Below are 14,505 nucleotides of genomic sequence, written 5' to 3'. Positions count from 1 at the left end.
GAAATAGGGTTAATTATCAGGTATTCTATTGAAATATTGAGTGCTATGGTTTAGAGCGTCTACACCAGAAGTTAATGGGTATCTGTAGGAGGAAGGTGTATGGTGGGTGCAATTAAGCTTGGAATGTACTGAGTGTAGGGGAAACAATCGTATGTGGCAGGCACTGATGAGGGGAGAGAGTCATGGATTAGTGACGAAGGAGGTCGAGGTCAGGTCACGTTTAGGGAAAAGGAAAAGTTTATTGCCCGTAATCATTTTATTTCCTGCCTAGCAATAAAGATGCTACGTTTAGCGAGAAGGAGGAGACTCCACCCAAAGTGGGGTACATATTCCACTCCTATTGTAACCATGTCTTTGTCTGTTCAGCTGTTCTATCCTTTGGGAAGAATAAACTTGGTTTAAGATTTCATAGTGTCCGGCGAGCTCTTACTCTGATAATTAGAACCTAACACCGTCTATCAATGCATCATAAAAAATGTTTAATTCTCATACTTGGTTAAGATATTTGGGTAATCATGGATCACTAAAGCTTTCAAGTTTCAATGTCTGTATTACACCACATGATCCCAAGGCTTGAATATAGGTCAAATGGTGTTATTAATAACTCATCTTGATACGGAATTAACCTGGAATTAAAGCACATCCAAACCAGATTATTGCAGAGGTACCGACAGAGACAAAGCAGGAAAACATTGACCAATTTCAATAGTTCCATTGTGTCTACAAATGAAACCTGGGAGTTTGAAACGAAACGGCGCACCCGTTTGTGGCCTCCCATCAGACAAACATTGATCCTGAATTACAAATGCAGCTCTTTTTTTGGTTCCCTGGTGGGAATGGATGACTGTCATCATAAGGTTTTATTGTGGTTATTTATCTTATGGCCGTTCGCCTGAGGTCCGGGGCAACCTTCTCCAAGCTATCGGTTTGTGTTGTCTATAATAGTTTTTGCTCCAGATAATATACTTGTGTTGGCAACCGTAGCAACAATAAAAGTGCCGGGAGATTGGATCAATGTTGATTTATGGAGATGCAGTAAAAAAACAAAGCATGTGAGGACTATTGGAAAGCTTAGGCAGCCAGAGAGTGAACTTTTCATGAACTACTGTACCTTGCAGACATTCAGATGGGAGTCACGGATTTAAAGCCCTAGATTTCACCTAAAGCCATGATCTACTACCTTATCTTAAGGGGTTTTATCACGTTTTCCATAGCATCCCTAGCAAGTGTCCTCCTCTAAAATAAAGAGATATGTCTTATTCAACACGAGAAAACGTTTACATCGTTTTCATTTCAACCCTGTTTGCAATTCCACCTGAACACCTACTGATGCATATATTGTGGTAGCTGACAGAAGGGTGTTGACCCAATTCCACTGGACCCTGTTAAAGTGTCTGCAAAATGACTATCAGAAACTAATGTGGTAATGGAGGCCCATTCAAACACTTCTGGAGCTTTAAGTTTCCCCTACAACGCCAGCCAAGTGCATGGAATAGAATGGAGACATGCAGACAGACAGACGGTAGCAGGAGGGTTCACAGAGAACTGACATCTGTAGTAGCACTACACGGCCATCAATTCATCCACACATTAAACTGAAGAGAGAGAACTAGCATGCCTAAATGCACATTCGTACACATTGTCTTTAACAAATAGTGAGGAGGGGGAAGAAATCGGCACCATGATACAGACCCGTTGCCAAAGCAGCAGCCAAATATTTGGCATTTAAAGGCTTTTACGAGTTGTACTTCTCTCACAGGGGTATTGCTCAATAGTTAAAAGGTTGAGCTGCTGCTATTCTCCACTCCTACTCCACCTTTGATTTGGTAGCCTGGTCTCAGAGGTGTTTGTGCTCTCTTGCCAACTCATATGGTTATTGTCAATCTGGCAATGCGCGTCTATTGTACTGAATTACAGTGATATAAAGAGATGATGATAAAAAAGAGAAGAGCCTCAAGGGACAAATTACACCAAGTGTGTAGGTCTACATGAAAAGGGCCATGCTGCTACTACAAAGCTCAATCTTTGATGGTGCACTGCTCACTCTATACTGAGTAAACAAAGTTAATCCCCATGTGTTTGAAATGGAACGATTACAACAGAACAAGGCCATGTATGTGCCACTTGAACAGATCTGTATTGTGGTGGCAGACCATATAGGTGTTCACGGGTAGTATTGAATGGTCAGAGGTAACCCAGGGAGCAATGCTCAGCACAGGTACAGATTCAATCAGAGTTTTCCAATAGGTTATCAGCTAGCGCCACCTGCTGTTCATAACTCAGTGTTACTCTACACAGAGATGCAGTGAACTTGGAGAAACACATCAGCACTCAAGTAGGTTGTGATCTTGTGGCAAGTGGACTACAGTGCCTCAGTGTGGCCAAAAATGAAACATCTCAGTTTTCATATGGTAATATCCCAATGCTGTTTATATCAAACACTATGCATAGAAACATTTTTTAAGACTTATATTTATTACAGCCTTTTACCAACCATTGCCACACATCACCAACAATAAAGGGAAGACTGCATGGTTGATACAATACACACAAACCTAATGGTATGTTTGGTAAAGGATTCACTCAAGTTCTCACTGACAGCTTGTACTTGAAAACATGCACTTAGTATGTTCACTTATAGACCTAAGCTTAAAATGGATATGGTGTCTGGGCAAACGGATATGAACACAAAGCTCCACTACACTGTACATACAAGGGACGTCTGCTGTACCGTGTATAACTAGGTCAAGACCAACTTTCATTGGAGATGCTTAACCACATATCTTTTGATATTGTATCCAGTATGTTTGTCTTTGTTTTTATGTTTGGCCCATATCTGCACAGAAGACCTATGAAACATTCATACTATTATGAAAAAGATGCTGTCAAACTGAATCTGAACATGCCTCATTAACAAATGCACAAGTTTTTTTATTCAGTCTGGTTGCAACTCAGAAGCTAACCAGCTAATTAGCTACTAGCTATTTAGTCATTGTCAGCCACTGCTAGCGGCCTTTACCTTCCGCACAGGCACCAGATGTTTTTTTTAGCCTGGATAATACTTGCCAGCCTGCCAGTATCGGACTGTTTTCTCCACTACAACGCCGGATTCCTGCCGTAAAGCCCTGGACCATTACTTCTGATCATCACGGCTAGTTAGCTGCCACCGAGTGACCCAGCCCCGAAGCTAGCTTTGAGCCAGGCCCACCTCCCGGCCTACTCAGTGATCACTCGGCTACACAGCTGATGCCTCCCGGACTCTACCCCAACACGGCTAGAATCCACTACTCTATAGTGGCTATAGTGGCTAACGGCCCTGCCCCGAAGCTAACACCATTTAGCCATGAGCCAGGCGCATCTCCCGGCTAGCAAAGGAAATTACTACAACTACAATACCTCTTTCATCATCTGGCCTAGACCCTTTGTCGACATGACACCCTGCCGTACCACCAAGACTGGTCTGCCGACGGAAGTCTATCCACTGTGCCCTCAACCGGCCTTTGCCAGACGTCGGAGCAGACGCTTCTACTAACCCCGGCCTGCTAACTTTAAACTCTGTTTCTCCCGTATGCTAGCGTAGTAATGACTACCCCGCAGCTTCCCTGTTCCATCTATTGCTGTTCACTGGACCCTATAATCACTTGGCTACATAGCTGATGCCTGCTGGACTGTTCATTAATCACTGTACTCCGTTTTGTTTATTTTTTGTTTATCTGTCGGCCCCAGTCTCGAACTCAGGCCCTGTGTGTTGTTAACCGACCCTCTCTGCCCATTCATCGCCATTTTACCTGTTATTGTTGTTTTAGCTGATTAGCTGTTGTTGTCTTACCCGTTATTGTCTTAATTAGCTCTCTCAATCAACACCTGTGATTGCTTTATGCCTCGCTTTATGTCTGTCTCAAATGTCAATATGCCTTGTATACTGTTGCCATGGATAGTTATCATTGTTTTAGTTTAATGCGGAGCCCCTAGTCCCACTGAACATGCCTCAGATACCTTCTTTGTCCCACCTACCAAACACGAGGTGACCTCTCCCAGGATAACTAGCGCATCCAGAGATGCAACCTCTCTTATCATCACTCAGTGCTTGGGTTCACCTCCACTGTACCCGCACCCCACCATACCCCTGTCTGTACATTATGCCCTGAATCTATTCTACCACACCCAGAAATCTACTCCTTTTATTCTCTGTCCCCAACACACTAGACGACCAGTTTTGATAGCCTTTATCCGTAACCACATCCTACTCCTCCTCTGGTCCTCGGGTGATGCGGAGGTTAACCCAGGCCCTGCGTGTCCCCAGGCACTCTCATTTATTGACTTCTGTACCCGAAAAAGCCTTGGTTTCATGCATGTTAACATCAGAAACCTCCTCCCTAAGTTTGTTTTACTCACTGCTTTAGCAACACTCCGCCAACCCTGATGTCCTTGTCGTGTATGAATCCTGGCTTAGGAAGGCCACCAAAAGTTCTGAGATTTCCATACCCAACTACAACATTTTCCGTCACGATAGAACTGCCGAGGGGGCGCTAGAGAGCATGCTATGGAGTAGACGTGCTTTGCTAGAGCTCCGCTCTATTTTGAAACAAATTAGTATTTATCTTAACCTCTCACGACCTATATCTTCAAACAAATATGACAAAGGGAAAAGGCACCAGAAAAGGGAGTGCTAAACAAGATAACTTGAATGAGATAGACAGCGAACCAATTTCAACATCGCCAACCAACGAGGAGTTAGCTGAAGAGGCTAGCTTCCAAGAGTCCCCCACAGAGCCTACGCAAAGTGACATACTGGCTGCCATAAACCCACTAAGCAAGAAGGTGGACACAAGGTTGGCTGATATCTCAAAGAATATTGGGACTTTGGCCGAAACTGTGAAGGCAACTCAGAGAAGGGTGCATGAGGTTGAGCAGACGACAGTCGATCACGAGGCCAGGCTACAGGACATAGAGAAACGGTGCGCAATGTTCAAAAATGACAACAAAACCCTGAAAGCCCGACTGGAAATGCTCGAGTCGCATTCAAGACGACAGAACATCCGAATATGTGGCATCCAGGAGGACACTGAGAAAGGGAAACCCACTGAATTTGTCTCGGAGCTGATACCGGCCCAGCTGGGGAGTGAACACTTCAAAACGGCCATCCTGATCGACAGCGCACACAGATCTCAGGCAACGAAGCCGGCCAAGGGCGGGCCACCAAGGCCATTCATTGTACGGCTGCACTATCCCCAGACCAGGGATCTCATCCTCAAGCTGGCTAGTCAAAAGTTCCCCCTTAACTTCAAGGAGCCAGGGTGTCTTTCTACCCAGATCTTACCTTAGAGGTGAGGAACCAATGGAAAGAGTATGATGAGGTACGCAACAAATGCAGGGCGGCCAACATCCGATATGGATTCCTCTTCCCAGCCCGGTTTAAGGTGACAGTCGAAGGATCAACACGTACGTTTGACAACCCAAAAGAGGCCAATCTGTTCTTGACAAGCAGCGCCCTGGCTGAGGATACAGAACGGCTGAGCCGGCTAAATGACCAAATACAGGCCAGGAATGTGTTTGGATTTACGGACTAAGGCTTTTCGATTAGAAGATCAGAATTTGGCACTTATGATTGGTGAGATGTTGTGGCTAATATAGCATTGTTTGGCACATCATGTTTTAGCGCCACTCACCCCTAACGTGAGAGTTAAGTGGTAAGTGTTATTTAATATTAGCGTAATCTCTATAGACGACGAGTTAGTTCAAGCTGTATGTCTAGACACCCTAAGGTTTGTGTGTTAGCCAAGGAGTGCTTCGTTTGGGGAAGTCACTCAGTAAAGGGATGGGAGGGGGGATGGGATCTGTGTTTTATGTTCACGTTTATTATTAGTACAGGTGGCATGACAAGCTCCCACACGGCGGGACGTTTTTCTTCTGAGTTTTGTATGACAGCAACAATTTGCTCTAAAATAAGAAATGCCACATAGTGACAGAGCAGAATAGACCAGGTGGAATAAAGATAGTCAGCTGGAACTGTAATGGCTTAGGGCATGTGGTGAAACGAGCTATGGTTTTTTCTCATCTTAAATCACTGGGTGCTGACATAGTGTTTCTTCAAGAAACTCATATTAAACGCTCCGCTCAAGCCAAGCTATGGAGTCGGCTGGATCGGTCAGATATACCAGTCTAACTTTGATGCAAAAGCGAGAGGGGTAGCAATCCTGATAAGGAAAAACAGTAACCTTGGTCAATTTATATGGACCCAACTTCGATGATCCATTATTTTTTCAAAGGGTATTTAAGGACATACCAAATATCTCGGATACAAGTGTTATTGTTGGAGGGGACTTTAACTGTACGTTAGATCCTCTTTTAGATAAACAGCTATCAAGGTCACTTCAACAATCAAATGCCAGTGTCTGTCTAAATACATTGATGACAAACCTTAACATTGTCGATATTTGGAGACTGACGCACCCAACAGACAGGGATTACTCTTTCTTTTCATCAGTTCATAAATCATATTCCAGAATTGACTATTTTTTGTTGGACTCCAAACTAATTTCAGCAGCTGAGTCGGTTACCTATCACCCTATTCTAATTACGGACCACTCTCCTGTGTCCATGGTGCTGAAACTCGACAATATGTCGACAGGTCGGCGACCGTGGCGCTTAGACGCATACCTGCTGAAAGATGAGGCTTTTTGTCAGTATTTGAAGGAGCAGGTTGCCTTTTTCCTCGGAACTAACGACACGGGGGATGTTGACGACTCCACCCTTTGGGAATCTCCAAAGGCTGTGATTAGAGGTTACATTATTTATTATACATCAGAGAGGAAGAAACGCGCCAATACTAGGCTAAGAGAAATTGAAAGAGAGTTAGGGGAACAGGAGAACGTTTTTAGGACGAATTCCTCGTATACAGTCCTTGAGAAGATCACAAAGTTAAAATATGAATACAATACCATCCTTTCGAAACAGGGAGGCTCTTTACTTGCTAGAACGCAACAAAGTTATTTTGAACTGGGTGACAAACCACATAAATTACTAGCAAGACAGCTAAGGCATGTACAGGCATCTAGAGCTATTCACAAAATAAAAGACAAGAAGGGTAAAATAGTAACAGATCCGCAGGATATTAATAAATGCTTTGCGCAGTTTTACTCAGAGCTATACCAATCAAAATGCGATGCTACTGATCCACAAACTATGGAACGCTTTCTCGCTGAATGTGAACTTCCTAAACTAGACAGGGGGGCAGCTTCTGCACTCGATGCAGGGATAACTTTGGAGGAAATTAACACAGCGATAGCACAATTTCCAAACAGCAAGGCCCCTGGGCCCGATGGATATGTAATATAATTCCATAAGAAGTACTGCGCCAGTCTAGCTCCACTTATGTTGCGAATGTTTAAACAATCCAAAGAAAATGCCAAACTCCCGCAAACACTGTATGAGGCTACAATAGCACTGATCTTGAAAAAAGATAGAGATTCCAAGGAGATGTCGTCTTATCAACCCGTGTCGTTACTCCCCATAGAAAGCAAGGTGTTGACAAAGATATTGGCAAACCGATTGAAAACATATATTTCTGACATCATACACCCTGACCAGACAGGTTTTATCCCAGGCCGACATATACACTACAATTTGAGACGTCTTTTCAACGTAATGTATCACAATCATAAGGTTGAGGCAGTGGTAATAGCTCTTGATGCAGAGAAGGCGTTTGACCGGATTGAGTGGTAATATATGATGTCGGTTCTGGAGCACTTCGGGTTCGGAAAGGAATTTATTAATTGGATAAGAATTATTTATGCACACCCAATGGCGTCCGTGGTAACCAATCAAGAAATGTCGCAGTCATTCCGCTTGTTCAAGGGGTGCCAACAGGGGTGCCCTATTTCGCCTGCTCTCTTCGCTATAGCCATGGAGCCCCTTGCTACTCGCATTCGGGCATGTGCCAATATAGCTTCTGTTAAAATAAAGGACACACAGCACAAAATTTCCCTATATGCAGACGATGTTCTTTTGTTTTTGTCCAAACCTAAAACTTCTATTCCACCCTTACTTAACTTGATAAACACATTTGGCTCCTTCTCTGGCTACAAGATAAACTGGCAAAAAAGTGAGTTGATGCCAATATCACGGCCTGTGGATATGCAATTTCTGCAATCTACCCCGTTTAGAACAGTGATGGACAAGTTCACAAGCCTTGGCATTGTAGTGACAAGAGACCTTGATCAGCTATTGAAAGCGAATTGGGACATGAAAATATATCAGCTTAAACAAAATATAGATTTTTGGAAAACTCTGCCTATCTCCTTGGTTGGTCGTATAAACGCTATTAAAATGGTTGTCCTACCCAGGTTTCTTTACCTCTTCCAATGTCTACCCAATTTCATACCACAAAGCTATTTTAAGAAACTGGATTCAATAGTAACTACATTTTTATGGGATAACAAGGCAGCCAGAATTTCAAAGAAGCATTTATGCAAGTACAAAATAGAGGGGGCTTTGGCCTTCCTCACTTTAAACTGTATTATTGGGCTGCTAATCTGAACATTGTGTCTTTCTGGAGGGAAAGCTTACCTACGATGAGACAGAAGGATATGCCTGCATGGCTTTTGATTGAGCAGGCCTCCTGTCAACGTTCCTCACTCCCTGCACTTGTTAATAGCCCATCATATGTGAAAAAATCCACTTATGACTCTAACCCAGTCATTTGCCATACGCTTAGGATCTGGAAACAGATTAGGTATTTTCTTAACATACCCACTGTATACATTGACAGCCCGATTTGCCTGAATCATGCTTTCTACCCCGCGTTGGATGATGTGGTGTTTTCACAGTGGAGGGAGAAGGGGCTCACAACAATTGTTAATCTATACATAGATGGTCAGTTAGCTTCATTTCAACAATTACAGGGAAAGTTCAACATGCCAACAACACATTTTTTCAGATACCTCCAAATCAGGAATTTCGTAAGGACACATATCCCACAGTATGGCATGAAGCCAAATAGTCCTACATTAGATAGCTTGATCCTGGTCAAACCCCATTCAAAAGGGTCGGTCTCTAGACTGTATGATGTGCTACAGGCCCACATAGAGGTATCCACAGACACCATTAAAAGGGCTTGGGAACAAGAACTTGGGTCAGAAATCTCAGATGAGGACTGGGTAGAAGCTCTCAGGAATATAAACCACAGTTCAGTGAATGCCAGACACAACCTTGTACAGTTTAAGGTGATACACAGGTTACATTACTAAAAAGTAAAACTGCATAAAATATTCCCGGACACCTCACCACTGTGTGAGAGGTGCAAGCAGGATGAGGGGACGTTGACCCACTTATTCTGGACATGTCCTAAGTTACATGTTTACTGGGCTCTCATTTTTGATTATTTATCTAGAGCCTTTGATAGAGTTCTAGCCCCAGACCCATTGACCGCTCTGTTTGGTACAGTTGATGGGAATAACCACGAAGGGAAAGCTGTCTCTCTTTGTACTCTATTAGCCAAAAGGCTCATGTTGCAATTTTGGAAACTGGAGACTGTACCTACCTTTGAATATGTGGTTACGGGATTTAGGGAATGTAATACATATGGAAAAGATTCGATACAATACCTCCAATAGAAGTCCAATGTTTTACAAAATAGGGCAGCCGATACTGGATAAATGGTCTAGTCCCGCTTCATAACTGGGTTGACGATCTGCTGCTACTCTGTGCTGTACTCCACTCAACATTTATTTTTGGCTTAACTACACTGCTTGTAATGACTATATGTGCTGTCTTCATATACATGTACCACCTAATAGGATTTAGTTTTATTTTGTGTATGTGTGAGTTAAGTTTTGTTTTGTCCTCTAAATTGGCCATCCCATTCAACAGTACAATGAATGTCATTGTTAGTATTGCTGTCTTTTTTATTAGATTTTTTATTGTAAAATAATAAACATATTATAAAAAATTAAAAAAAGATAGAACTGCCAAAGGGGGAGGAGTTGCAATCTACTCCAGAGAAAGACCTGGAAAGTATGACAGAACTTTGCAGGCTATGCCCAAACAGTTCAAGCTTCTAATTTTAAAAATGAATCTCTCCAGAAATAAGTCTCTCACTGTTGCCGCCTATTATAGACCCCCCCTCAGCTCCCAGCTGAGGGGGGGGTCTATGGACACCATATGTGAATTGATTGCCCCCCCCCCCCCATTTATCTTCAGAGTTTGTTCTGTTAGGTGACCTAAACTGGGATATGCTTAACAACCCGGCAGTCCTACAATCTAAGCTAGAGGCCCAAAATCTCACACAAATCATCAAGGAACCCACCAGGTACAACCCTAAATCCATAAACATGGGCACCCTCATAGATATTATCCTGACCAACTTTCCCTCCAAATACACCTCTGCTGTTTTCACTCAGGATCTCAGCGATGACTGCCTCATTGCCTGCATCCGCTATGGGTCCGCGGTCAAACAAACACCTCTCATCACTGTCAAACGCTCCCTAAAACACTTCTGCGAGCAGGCCTTTCTAATGGACCTGGCCCGTATGCTAGCGTGGAAGGATATTGACCTCGTCAGGTCGACCTCATGGTCGTTCTTTAAAAGTAATTTCCTCACCATCTTAAATAAGCATGCCCCTTTCAAAAAATGTAGACCTAAGAACAGATACAGCCCTTGGTTCACTTCAGACCTGACTGCCCTCGACCAGCACAAAAACATCCTGTGGCGGACTGCCCTAGCATTGAATAGTCCCCGCAATATGCAACTTTTCAGGGAAGTCAGGAATCAATACACGCAGTCAGTCAGGAAAGCGAAGACTTGCTTTTTCAAAAAGAAATTTGCATCCTGTAGCTCTAACTCCAAAATGTTGTGGGACACTGTAAATTCCATGGAGAATAATAGCACCTCCTCCCAGCTGCCCACTGCACTGAGGCTAGGTAACACTGTCACCACCGATAAATCCACGATAATCGAGAATTTAAATAAGCATTTCTCTACGGCTGGCTATGCTTGCCTCCTGGCTACCCCAGCCCCGGCCAACAGCTCCAAACCCCCTGCAGCTACCCGCCTAAGCCTCCCCAGCTTCTCCTTCACCCAAATCCAGATAGCAGATGTTCTGCAAGAGCTGCAAAACCTGGACCTGTACAAATCAGCTGGGCTAGACAATCTGGACCCTCTCTTTCTAAAAATATCCGCCGCTATTTTAGCAACCCCTATTACCAGTCTGTTCAACCTCTCTTTCGTATCGTCCAAGATCCCCAAAGATTGGAAAGCTGCCGTGGTCATCCCCCTCTTCAAAGGGGGTGACACTCTAGACCCAAACTGTTATAGAGCCATATCCATCCTGCCCTGCCTTTCTAAAGTCTATGAAAGCCAAGTTGATAAACAAATCACCAACCATTTCGAATCCCACCGTACCTTCACTGCTGTGCAATCCGGATTCCGAGATGGTCACGGGTGCACATCAGCCACGCTCAAGGTACTAAACGATATCGTAACCGCCATCGATAAAAGACAATACTGTGCAGCCGTCTTCATCGACCTGGCCAAGGCTTTCGAATCTGTCAATCACCGTATTCTTATCGGCAGACTCAACAGCCTTTGTTTCTCAAATTAATGCTTCGCCTGGTTCACCAACTACTTCTCAGACGGAGTTCAGTGTGTCAAATCTGAGGGCCTGTTGTCCTGACCTCTGGTAGTCTCTATGGGGGTACCACAGGGTTCAATTCTCGGGCCGACTCTCTTCTCTGTATATATCAATGATGTCGCTCTTGCTGCGGGTGATTCCCTGATCCACCTCTACGCAGACGATACCATTCTGTATACATCTGGCTCTTCTTTGGACACTGTGTTAACTAACCTCCAAACGAGCCTCAATGCCATACAAACTCCTTCCATGGCCTCCAACTGCTCTTAAATGCAAGTAAAACTAAGTGCATGCTCTTCAACCGATTGCTGCCCGCACCTGCCTGCCCATCCAGCATCACTACTCTGGACGGTTCCGACCTAGAATATGTGGACAACTACAAATACCTAGGTGTCTGGTTAGACTGTAAGCTCTCCTTCCAGACTCATTAAACATTAAACATCTCCAATCCAAAATTAAATCTAGAATCGGCTTCCTATTTCGCAACAAAGCATCCTTCACTCATGCTGCCAAACATACCCTCGTAAAACTGACTATCCTATCGATCCTCGACTTTGGCGATGTCATTTACAAAATAGCTTCCAATACTCTACTCAGCAAACTGGATGCAGTCTATCACAGTGCTATCTGTTTGGCCACCAAAGCCCCTTATACCACCCAACACTGCGACCTGTATGCACTAGTCGGCTGGCCCTCGCTACATATTCGTAGCCAGACCCACTGGCTCCAGGTCATCTATAAGTCTATGCTATGTAAAGCTCTGCCTTATCTCAGCTCACTGGTCATGATAACAACACACACGCTTAGCACGCGCTCCAGCAGGTATATTTCGCTAGTCATCCCTAAAGCCAACACCTTCTTTGGCCGCCTTTCCTTCCAGTTCTCTGCTGCCAAATAACTGGAACGATTTGCAAAAATCGCTGAAGCTGGAGACTTATATTTCCCTCACTAACTTCAGCTAACTGAGCAGCTAACCGATCGCTGCAGCTGTACATAGACCATCTGTAAATAGCCCACCCAATCTACCTACCAAATACTGTTTTTATTTACTTTTCTGCTCTTTTGCACACCAGTATTTCTACATGCACATCATCTGCTCATCTATCACCCCAGTGTTAATTTGCTAAATTGTAATTACTCTGCTACTATGGCCTATTTATTGCCTTACCTCCTCATGCCATTTGCACAAACCGTATATAGACTTTCTTTTTTTCTATTGTGTTATTGACTGTACGTTTGTTTATTCCATGTGTAACTCTGTGTTGTTGTGTGTGTCACACTTCTTTGCTTTATCTTGGCCAGGTCACAGTTGTAAATGAGAACATGTTCTCAACTAGCCTACCTGGTTCAATAAAGGTGAATTTTTAATTTTTTAAAAATGTTTAACTCAAACTACATGTCAAAAAAGCTCTATAATACATACTCAGTAACATGTGTCGAGGTCATCTGGCCATCTCCTACAAATAATTATACAGTGAGCAAAATATCAAAAAGCACTGCCGAGTTGCCATAGGCAGAGTGTACTGTATAAAGCTGCAGGGAGCTCCTTAGACAGCTGAGAGTGATTGACTCAGCCTAGAGGATCTACAGTAGATACTGAAGGGCTTCTGCTGCATGGCTTAATTACAGCTACACAATAAGATGAAAGGGAATGAGACATTTTGGGGTCCCAGATGGCCTTTAAAAGGAAAGAAGAAGAAAAAATGTCCTGCACACAGACTTTTAACAGCATAGTCTGCTGGGACATGACTTAGTAATAATTCCAAGACCAGTCAGGCCTCCCTGTAGAATCTTAATGGAGAGCTAAGGGCAGCAGCCAAGTTCGGAGGGAGAGATATTCTAGTCAAACTTAACCCATAAGAGTCTAAGCCCGTGGAGGATGGTTCTACTAAGCTATACGGAATTGTTTTAAGAAGGTCATACCAAGGATCACTTCGCTATTTGGTTTAAAATTTTAAGACTCCTTGAAGTATCCCAAAAAAATACCCCAAAATAATTTGATGAAAAATATTTTTGGGCTTACTGCTATTAGCCAATACAAACGCATTAAATAACAGATTCACTACTTGGAACAACAGATTGCCCCCCCCCAAAAAAAATCAAAAGGAAGTTTGTTCTGAAGTGTCTATCCTATATCTGCGAGATATAAGAAAGATCAGGAAACATACTTGTATTTAACCTCTTCTTTTTTTTATTGTCTGAGTAGACCTTACTGTCCGAGTAGACCTACAATTGACCAGAAATACAGTATAGACATTGTTAATGTTGTAAATGACTATTGTAGCTGGAAACGGCTGATTTTTAATGGAATATCTACATAGGCCCATTATCAGCAACCAACACTCCTGTGTTCCAATAGCACGTTAGCTAATCCATGTTGATCATTTTAAAAGGCTAATTGATCATTAGAAAACTCTTTTGCAATTATGTTAGCACAGCTGAAAACTGTTGTCCTGATTAAAGAAGCAATAAAACTGACCTTCTTACAGGCTCAAAAAGGCCAGAAACAAAGACCTTTCTTCTAAAACTCGTCCGTCTATTCTTGTTCTGAGAAATGATGGCTATTCCATGCGAGAAATTGCCAAGAACTTAAGATCTCGTACAACGCTGTGTATCACTCCCTTCACAGAACAGCACAAACTGGCCCTAACCAGAATAGAAAGAGGAGTGGGAGGCCCCGGTGCACAACTGAGCAAGAGGACAAGTACATTAGAGTGTCTAGTTTGAGAAATAGACGCCTCACAAGTCCTCAACTGGCAGCTTTATTAAATAGTACCCGCAAAACACCAGTCTCAACGTCAACAGTGAAGAGGTGACTACACTGTATTTCTGATCAATTCAATGTTATTTTAATGGACAAAGAATGTGCTTTTCT

At 43.2% G+C, this 14,505-nt stretch overlaps 1 protein-coding gene across 1 annotated transcript in view; it reads right to left on the bottom strand.

Moving 5' to 3' along the window:
- The window catches only part of LOC112216824 (synapsin-3), a 132,161-nt gene that overhangs the window by 110,296 nt on the left and 7,360 nt on the right, over positions 1–14,505 (bottom strand). The gene's annotated exons all lie outside the window — the stretch shown is intronic.

The sequence above is a fragment of the Oncorhynchus tshawytscha genome, linkage group LG17, assembly GCF_018296145.1.
Source record: "Oncorhynchus tshawytscha isolate Ot180627B linkage group LG17, Otsh_v2.0, whole genome shotgun sequence".
Lineage (NCBI taxonomy): Eukaryota > Metazoa > Chordata > Actinopteri > Salmoniformes > Salmonidae > Oncorhynchus > Oncorhynchus tshawytscha.
The sequence above is the reverse complement of the archived record's forward strand: the minus strand, read 5'-3'. Positions and strand labels throughout refer to the sequence as shown.